Source organism: Choloepus didactylus, chromosome 18 (genome assembly GCF_015220235.1).
Source record: "Choloepus didactylus isolate mChoDid1 chromosome 18, mChoDid1.pri, whole genome shotgun sequence".
In the NCBI taxonomy this organism is placed as follows: Eukaryota; Metazoa; Chordata; class Mammalia; order Pilosa; family Megalonychidae; genus Choloepus; species Choloepus didactylus.
Window position 1 is genome coordinate 73736608 of NC_051324.1, and position 9526 is coordinate 73746133.

The window sequence follows — 9526 nt, forward strand, 5'->3', positions numbered from 1 at the left end:
TTCCCGCCTTCCCAGGCCAGCTGCAGCTGAGCGACTTGTTTTTGCTGTAGAGATGCCCCTGCATGTGGGGTACAGGTCAGGTGCACCCCTGACTCTTTGTAAAGCAGACCTACTCCCACCCATCCTCCCCCTCCCGATTGGTTTGGCCTTCAGCTCTGTGGGAACCTCCTTTGGCCCTGGGTCTTAACACCTGATGGAGTGTCCCCGTCCCTTCCTGCCTGCCAGAGCCAACCAGACAGAGGTTGAGAGTCGGGGTCTGGCCCAAAGCACCCCGGGACCCAGCCAGCACAGGGTTGTTGAGGGGGAGGAACTGGCTGCTCTCTCAGCCATTCCTGGGCTTTCCCGCCTACCACCTGTGCAACTCCAGGCCTCGCTTTCTCTGTCTGCAAAATGGACACGGGGCCTTCTTGGCCCACCCCCGTCAGAAAGGCCTCCGTGTGACCTGCTCCTCCCCCTCCGGCTCCCTCTCCTCCCACCCTCGCTCGCTCTGCCCCAGCCACAATGGCCCCTTGGCTGAGCCTCAAGCAGCTGCTGCCTGCAGACCTTTGCACTGGCCGCAGCTGCATCCTGAACATTCCTCTCCAGGTGTCTGCACGGCCTTCTCCTTGTCTTCAAGTCTTTGCAGAAATGTCACCTTTTCAAGGAGCTGAACCTGATCCTGTACCACTAAAGCGCTGCCCCTGCCCCCATGCCCACGCCCCGTCTTCCTTTCCTGCTCAGTGCTTCCTCTTTCCCGAGCTCCTTCACGGTCTTGCAGTCGAGAGCCGCTGTGTCTCGATGATACAAGCTCGTTGTCTGCCTCCCTTCCCTTGCGCGGTGCAGTCCTCAGTTTTCCTGTCGGACATTTCCTCAGCATCTCAAACGGTGCCTGGGCCCAAGAATTCCCAGGAAGCATTTGTAAAATGAATGTTGAAAAAATAGGACTTTGGTGAGCTTATGCCACAAAGCTGTACAGGGCTGGCAGGGCACGGCTTGCAATCGCCTGTGGCTAAATTTTTGGAAAATTTACGTTTGCATCTCTTGTATCTTGCAGTGGATGCAGCATGTGACGGTGAGCTCTGGGTTCAGTGACTGAAACTGGTAGCTTGGAATTGGCCACCGTGGAGAGTATGTTCACCAGTGAAATCAGCAGACATTACAAATCATGGCTTGGTTCATTGTTTTGTAGATTGTTTTGACTTAAGAAAGTGACAGAGAAAATGTTAACAACGCAGACTAAACCTAAAAGTGTGTCATATCTGTAGCTGTTATGTTGTGAACAGTACAAAGAATTGAGGAAATCTTCCTCCGGGACTAAAAAACTATTATCTGACTCAGCAAAAAGTTGCTCACATCATCATGGACAAGTGAAGTTTGGCATGCGTCTTCATTGCTTCACTTTCCTTTTCATGGTTAACAGATATGAAAATATCAATCAACATTCATGCCAGAACTACAGTTGTTCATGAATCAAAGCCTAGGCTGGTGACTGATACAAGAGTTTGGCAGAAGTCGGTGAAAGCATTTTGTGACTCAATTCGTTGCTTGGAGTTTGCAGAATTGTATATTTTATTACTAGTAAATTGTGTGCCAAGGATCCTTCATATCAGCACATTTTACAATAAACAAATAAATGTGCACACACACGTGCCAGTCAGTTGTCAATGCCAGGCATTTACCAGCACGTCATGCTGGACCAGCCCAGGGAGGTGCTCAGATTAGCGTAAAGAAGTGGAATCTGTTTTAAAATGGACTTGCTCAGCTCCACAGCGAGCCCGAAAAGCTAAGGAGACAGGACCAGGGGAGACCCAGCTCCAAGGCGCTGTGTGGGCCTGGGGCAGAGGGGGGCCTGGCGGTTTGCTATCTGAGGTGGGACTGTAGGGAAAGGAGTGAGTAGCCCAGGCCTGGGGCGAACCAAGGGCCTCTGCTTCTGCTCCCTGGACGAGATGCCGCCCCAAGAAGGCCACACATGCCCAGGGTGCCCGACCCCGGCATAGTCCCACAGGCCCCTGGACAAATGCCCCATTATCCTCAGGGCAGCTCCGGGCTGCTCCGTCCCTCCTCCCAGCTGGCCGGGGACCAGGGCTCAGGTCTGACCTCATCGACCCTCCCGGCCTCTGTGTCTGCTGAACCCGGGAGGGACTGGTCACCCCCAGCCCTGACCCTCCTCTTACTGCTGGGGAAGAATTATCTTTCCTTTTTTTTCCCAATCTGTTTGCATAAAGTGTATTTTAGATTGTGTGGTCAGGGAAGGCCTTGGCGAGAAGGTCAGCCATGCAAGGTCAGGGGTGGTTTCAGCAACTGCTAAGGCCCAGGCATGGTGTGTTCGGGAACCGGAGGGAAGGTGGAAAGGCTGTGGCAGCAGGACCTGGGGGAGGGAAGCTGGGGCATGGAGCCTGGGGGAGGGCAGAGGGGTGCACGGGCAGAGGCAGAATGGGCCGGGGGGGTGTGGTGGGAGAGCAGGCTGGGGGAGAGGCCCTCAGAGGCGTTTGCACTTTCCTTAGTCGTGGAGAGACTTCAGAGGTTTAAGCAGGGGGGTGTCGGTGCCATTGATGCTGGCCTGATGACCAGAGCATGACACGTCTCTGAGGACAGTAGTCTCTACCCTGGGGGTAGAGTATGGCCCAGCTACTGCCCTCCCTGGAGGTCCTGGCCCCTTGGCTGCTCATATTTCAAGGAGCACTTCAGAAGGAGACCTCGCTCCCAAATCCAAGGAGCACAGATTTAGAGCCTCAAACACCAGAGAGGGTGGCAGGGAGGGCTGAAGGCCGTCTACGTCTACTTGCCCTGTGACCTGGAGCCATGGACTCACGGCCGTGTGCCTCAGTTTCCCCATCAGGAAAATGAGGCTTATGGTGGGACAGTTGGTGTTCTAGTTTGCTAAAGCTGCTGGATTGCAAAATACCAGAAATGGATTGGTTTTTATAAAGGGGGTTTATGTGGTTTCACAGTTACAGTCTTAAGGCCATAAAGTGTCCAAGGTAACACATCAGCAATCGGGTACCTTCACTGGAGGATGGCCAATGGCGCCCGGAAAACTTCTGTTAGCCAGGAAGGCACATTGTTGGCATCTGCTTGCTCCCAGGTGGTGTTTCACAATGACGTTCTCCAAAATGTCTGCATCAGCTTCCAACGGCTGTCTGCAAAATGTCTGTCTCAGCTCCAGCTCTCTATGAGCTCCTTCTGTCTGAGCTTATGTAGTGCTCCAGTGAACTAAACAAGTCCCATGCTGAATGGGTGAGGCCATGCCTCCACAGAACCATCCAATCAGAGTTATCACCCACAGTTGGGTGGGTCACATTTCCATGGACACTAAACCTATAGGTTCCAACCCAATCCACACTAATATGTCTGCTCCCACAAGAATGCATTAAAGAATGTGGCTTTTTCTGGGGGACATAAATATACAAACCAGCACAGTTGTGTCTCGAAGGTTAACTGGACTAGAATCAGCCATGGAGCACTTAGTACACTCCTTGCAAGGGCAGGTGCACTTACTACCATTATCATGACAGGGACGCACCCAGGGCAGCCAAGCCCAGAACCCTGCCAGGGATGAGACACCTGGAGCTTCCCTGATGCCCGGCCGGGAGGTGGGGGCTCATGGCCAAGACCCCACCGGGCCCCCCTCTTCCTCAAAGTTGGCCTGGGCAGCACCCCTGCCACGTCTCCAGGAAGTAGACGCTGTGGGTGGCCCAGGTGGAGCCCCTGGAGCTGAAGCAGCTTCACATCTGTGGACCTTGGGGCCCACGCTGCCCGTTGATGGCCCCTCAGTCCTTGCTGGCCCTGATGGGGGGTCCCTGGGTGCAGCTGAAAGGCTTTTTGTGTTTGGTTCATGGGGCCTGTTTGTTTCCAGGAAGTCCTGGGGGGCTGAGGAGCAAGTTGTCCGGCCTGGGAGCTCCGCGTCTGGCTGAGGACAGGCCCTGGCAGAGGTGGGACTGTCTCTGAGCAGCACCTGTGTCATCTCTTTTAGGTCTTCAGTGCATTTTGTCGATGCCAAGCCCAGTGCCAGCCTCTGACTGTGGGGTGCCTGGGGCCCCTGTGCAGCCCTGCCCCCAGGTACAAGGTCCAGATGGTGGCCGTCCAGCTCCCAGGGACCCACCTGTTCGGCTCCAGATGGGGCCTGAGAATTTCCCTGGGTTGGGTGCCCTGGAGGGCTGGGCTGCCAGAAATACAATCAGGCCGTGAGAGGTGGGTGCAATCCCCCCACTTCACAGCCGGGGAGACCAGGGCTCAGGACGCTATGCAACATGGTGGCCTGGCTGGACACACACCCAGCGCTTCCAGCCCCAGAGCATAGGCTGTGTCCCCAGGCACTCACTCACGTTTGTCAGAGAAGGAAGAAGAGCTCCTCCTGCCTGCTGACCCGGGTTTGAGTGGGGAGGCGTGCTCTTGGGGTCTTTCTTGGACTGTGACAAGGGTCTGGACTTTGTGGGTGCAGCCGGGAGTGAATCGCACAGACTCATCTGCAGAGCTGCAGAGCTCATGGTTTTAGAAAGTGGAGCTGGCAAGAGGTGGGGATTCTAAAACCAAAGTGTCGGCCGGGCCAAGCTTCCTCGGACACCTGCAGGAGGGCGTCGTCACTTGCCTCTTGCAGCTTCTGGGACTTGCCAGCACTCCTTGGCTTGTGGCTGCACCATTCCAGTCACCGCCTCCGTCATCACACAGCCATCCCCCTGCGTGTCCCTCTACGCCCAATTCTCCCCTCTTATGAGGACACTGACTGTGGTGGATTAGGGCCCACCCACCCCAGTTTGGCCTCATTCTAACTCTTCACATCTCCCAACACCCTGTTTCCAATTAAAGTCACGTTCGGGGGACTGGGGGTTAAGATTTGGACGTGACTTCTTGTGCCGGTTTGAATGTATTGTGTCCCCCAAATGCCATTATCTTTGTGGTCTTGTGGTACAGACGTTTTGGTGCTGGTTAGATTTGCTTGGAATGTGCCCCACCCAGCTGTGGGTGGTGACTTCGGTGGGATACTCCTATGGAGGTGTGACCCCACCCATTCAGGGTGGGCCTTGATCAGTGGAGCCATATAAATGAGCTGGCTCAAGGAGAGGAAACAGAGTGCAGCTGGGAGTGATGTTTGAAGAGGAGCAAGCTTGCTAGAGAGAAACGTCCTGGGAGAAAGCCGTTTTGAAACCAGAACTTTGGAGCAGACGCCAGCCACGTGCCTTCCCAGCTAACAGAGGTTTTCCGGACGCCATTGGCCATCCTCCAGTGAAGGTACCCGATTACTGATGTGTTACTTTGGATACTTTATGGCCTTAAGACTGTAACTGTATAGCCAAATAAACCTCCTTTTTATAAAAGCCAATCCATCTCTGGTGTTTTGCATTCCACAGCATTAGCAAACTAAAACACTTCTTATTTTACTTTATTTTATTTTTTATCTTGGGAACATAAATATAACACAAAATTTCCATCCACAATGTCGTGGAACCACCACCTCTATCTAGCTCTGAGACTTTTTCATCACCCCCAAAGGAGTCCCGGTACCCAATAGCAGGGTCTCCCCACCTCCCTCCCCAGTCCGGGGCAACCCCCAATCTGCTCTGTGGCTCTGTGGATTTTCCTAGTCTGAATATTTCATAGGGATGGAATCATGCATCCTGTTGTGTCTGGCTTATTTCACTCAGCATCAGGTTTTCAAGGTTCATTCCTGTTGTAGCAGGCATCAGAACTTCATTCCTTTTTAAGGTTGAATCATATTCCACTGTACGGGTAGACAACGTTCTTTTTATCCAGTTATCTGCTGAAGGACACTTGGGTGGCTTCCACCTGTTGCCCATCGCGAATAAACTGCCATGAACACTGGTGCACAGGTAACTGTCCGAGTCCCTGCTTTCAATTCTTTGGAGTATGGTCCAGTTTGCTAGAGCTGCCGTTATACAAAATACCAGAAATGGATTGGCTTTTATAAAGGGGGGTTATTTGGTTACAAATTTACAGTCCTAAGGCCATAAAAGTATCCAAACTTGCGGGACACTGATTACGTGCTTCAACTTGGCGGGCCTGGGCTGGGGGACCTGATCAGCCCCTGGGGAGGGTGGTGGGCACGGGCGGCAGCGCCCTCCGCAGCCCCCCGGGCCTGGGAAAGTGAGGCCGGAGGCAGGCCCCATTTCCTCACCCAAAATACCACTGTTAGGGGAGGCTTGCCGGAGGGAACCGCCTTTTCCCCACCCCCTTATCTTGCCCGGACACTCCCCGTTGCCAGTGCAACTCCCATCACCACCAGTGCGCATACATTGTTGCCAGACACCGTTACCGGAGCAACTCTCGCCCCTTTTCAATCAACCTCCGCGCCCTCTCAGAACCAATCCAAGCCTTTAACCTCTACAGCTACCCCGCCCTCTAAACGCCCGATATAAGCTTGTACTCTCCCCTAATAAATCTCTCTCTTTCTTGGCTTCTTCACCCTAAAAGAACTGTGTCCCGCCTGTTCCTTTCTCGCCGCCCTCCATACTTTGCACGCCACCCCGCCGGGGACCTGGCCAAGTCCCCCGCCTCGCCTTCGCCTCCGGGAAAGAGCCCCCGCCGCCGGTACCCTCCGAGCAATCCTGGGAGCCTAGGATTTAGCAACCGGCCGCCACCCCCCCCCCCCAGACGAATCAACTGCGACCGCACAAACTAAGGCATCAGCAAGAGGATATCCCCACTGAAGAACGACCAATGGTGTCCGGAACACCTCTGTCCGCTGGGAAGGACGTGAGTGGCATCTGCTGGTCCTTTGTTCCCGGGTTGCATTTGAAAATGGCCTTCTCCAAAATGTTTTTAGGTTTTTCCTAGCTTGGCATCTCCAAATACCCTCTGTCTGCATCTCCCAGCATCTCTAAACATCAGCAAGCATCTGGGTTCTGTGTTAGCATATCCCAGGGTGTTTTCCTCTCTCTGTTCTCTGAGCTCCCTTTAAAGGACTCCAGTAAACTAATCAAGACCTACCCTGAAAGGACAGGGTCAAATTTGCATGGTAATGTTCAATCAAGAGGTCACCCCCTAATCAAAAAGATTAATAAGCCTGCATCCAAAAGATTGCATTAAAGACTATGGCTTTTGGGGGGAACATAATATATCCAAACTGGCACAGAGTGTATGCCTAGGAATGGAATTTGCCAGGTGTTATGGTAATTGCAGATTTAACTTTCGGGGGAACCAGCAAACAGCTTTCCACGGCAGCTGCCCAGTTTACATTCCCGCCAGCAATGTACAGGGGTGCATATTTCTCTGCATCCTCACCAACACTTGTTATTTTCAGTTTTTTAATAATAGCACAATTGTTTAATAACAGTGGGTGTGAAGTGGTATCTTATTGTGGGTTTAATTGGCTTTCTTGAGCATCTTTTCACATACTTATTGGCTATTTGAATATTTTCTTTGGAAAAATGTCTGTTCAAATCCATGGACCATTTTTTTTTTATTAAATTCAGTTTTATTGAAATACATTCACACACCATACAATCATCCATGATATACAATCCACTGTCCACAGTATGATCACATAGTTATGCGTTCATCACCACAATCTATCTCCGAACATTTTCCTTACATCAGAAAGAACCAGAACAAGAATAAAAAATAAAAGTGAAAAAAGAACACACAAATCATCCCCCCATCCCACCCCATTTGTCCTTTAGTTTTTATCCCCATTCCTCCACTCATCCATACACTAGATAAAGGGGGTGTGATCCACAAGGTCTTCACAGTCACACTGTCACCCCTTGTAATCTACATTATTATATAATTTGGACCATTTTTTTTAATTGGGTCATTTGTCTTTTTGTTGTCGAGTTGTAGGAGTTCTTTTTATATTCTGGATATTAAACCCTTATCAGATATATGGTTTCCAATTATTTTCTCCCATTGTGTAGGCTGTCTTTTCACTTTCTTCGTAATGTCCTTTGATGCACGAAAGTTTTTAATTTTGATGAAGTCCATTTTATCTATTTTTTTCTTTTGTTGCCTGTGCTTTTGGTGTAAAGTGTAAAATTCCATTGCCGCTCTTTCCCATCTCCGAAGATGGCGGGTGAAAAGGCTGAAAAGCCGGCAACTATGGAGAAGAAACCTGAGGCCAAGAAAGCTGATGCCAGTGGCAAGGTTAAGAAGAGTAGCCTCAAAACCAAAAAGCCCAAAAAAGGGAAGCCTCACTGCAGTCGAAACCCAGTTCTCGTCAGAGGAATTGGCAGATATTCCCGATCTGCGATGTATTCCAGAAAGGCCATGTACAAGAGGAAGTATTCAGCAGCTAAATCCAGGATTGAAAAGAAAAAGAAGGAGAAGGTTCTTGCTACTGTCACAAAACCCGTAGGTGGTAACAAAAATGGAGGTACCAGAGTGGTTAAACTTCGCAAAATGCCTAGATATTATCCTACTGAAGATGTGCCTCGGAAGCTGTTGAGCCATGGCAAAAAACCCTTCAGTCAGCATGTGAGAAAGCTGCGATCCAGCATCACTCCTGGGACCGTTCTGATCATCCTCACTGGTCGCCACAGGGGCAAGAGAGTGGTTTTCCTGAAGCAGCTGGGCAGTGGCTTGCTACTTGTGACTGGACCCCTGGTCCTCAATCGAGTTCCGCTGCGTAGGGCACACCAGAAATTTGTCATTGCCACCTCCACCAAAGTTGACATAAGTAGTGTGAAAATCCCAAAACATCTCACTGATGCTTACTTCAAGAAGAAGAAGCTGCGTAAGCCCAGACACCAGGAAGGTGAGATCTTCGACACAGAGAAAGAGAAATATGAGCTTACAGAGCAGCGCAAGGTTGATCAGAAAACTGTGGACTCACAACTTATGCCAAAAATCAAAGCTGTTCCTCAGCTCCAAGGCTATCTGCGTTCTGTGTTCTCTCTCACAAATGGAGTTTATCCTCACAAATTGGTGTTCTAAACTTTTTGCAAAGAACCTAATTAAATAACTGATACATTTAAAAAAAAAAAATTCCATTGCCTACTCCATGATCGTGAAGATATTTCACAGTTGGATGCGTTTTATAGTGTTAGCTCTCATACATAGATCGTTGATCCATTTGGAGTTAATTTTTGTATGTGGTGTGAGGTAGAGTCTACTTTCATTCTTTTGCACGTGGACAGCCAGTTGTCCCAGCACCATTTGTTGAAGAGACAATTCTTCCCCCGTTGAGTAGCCTTCAAGCACTTGTGGAAAGTCAGTTGGCCATGGATGTGAGGGTTGATTTCTGAGCTCTCAATTCAATCCCACTGGTCTGTATGTCTGTCCTTGCTCCAGTACGGCTGTTTTGATCACTGTGGCTTTGTGGTAAGTTTCAAAACAGGAACGTGGGAGTCCTCCAACTTTAGCCTTCTTCTTCAAGATTGTTTTGGCTATTCGGGGCCCCTTGCATTTCCATATAATTTGAGAATCAGCTTTTCCTTTTCTGCAAAAAAGGCTGTTGGAATTTTAATAGGGATTGCGGTGGATTTGTAGATCTTTTAGACAAGTATTGACATCTCAACAATATTAAGTTTTCCAACCCATGAACACGAGATCTCTTTCCATTTATTTAGCTCTTCTTTAGCTTCTTTCAGAATGT

The 9526-nt window shown here is 50.3% G+C and overlaps 1 pseudogene; it reads left to right on the forward strand.

Annotated features, from left to right (window-relative positions):
- Positions 1-7998: 7998 nt before the first annotated feature.
- On the forward strand, positions 7999-8916 carry LOC119513831 (annotated as a pseudogene).
- The last annotated feature ends 610 nt before the right edge of the window (positions 8917-9526 follow it).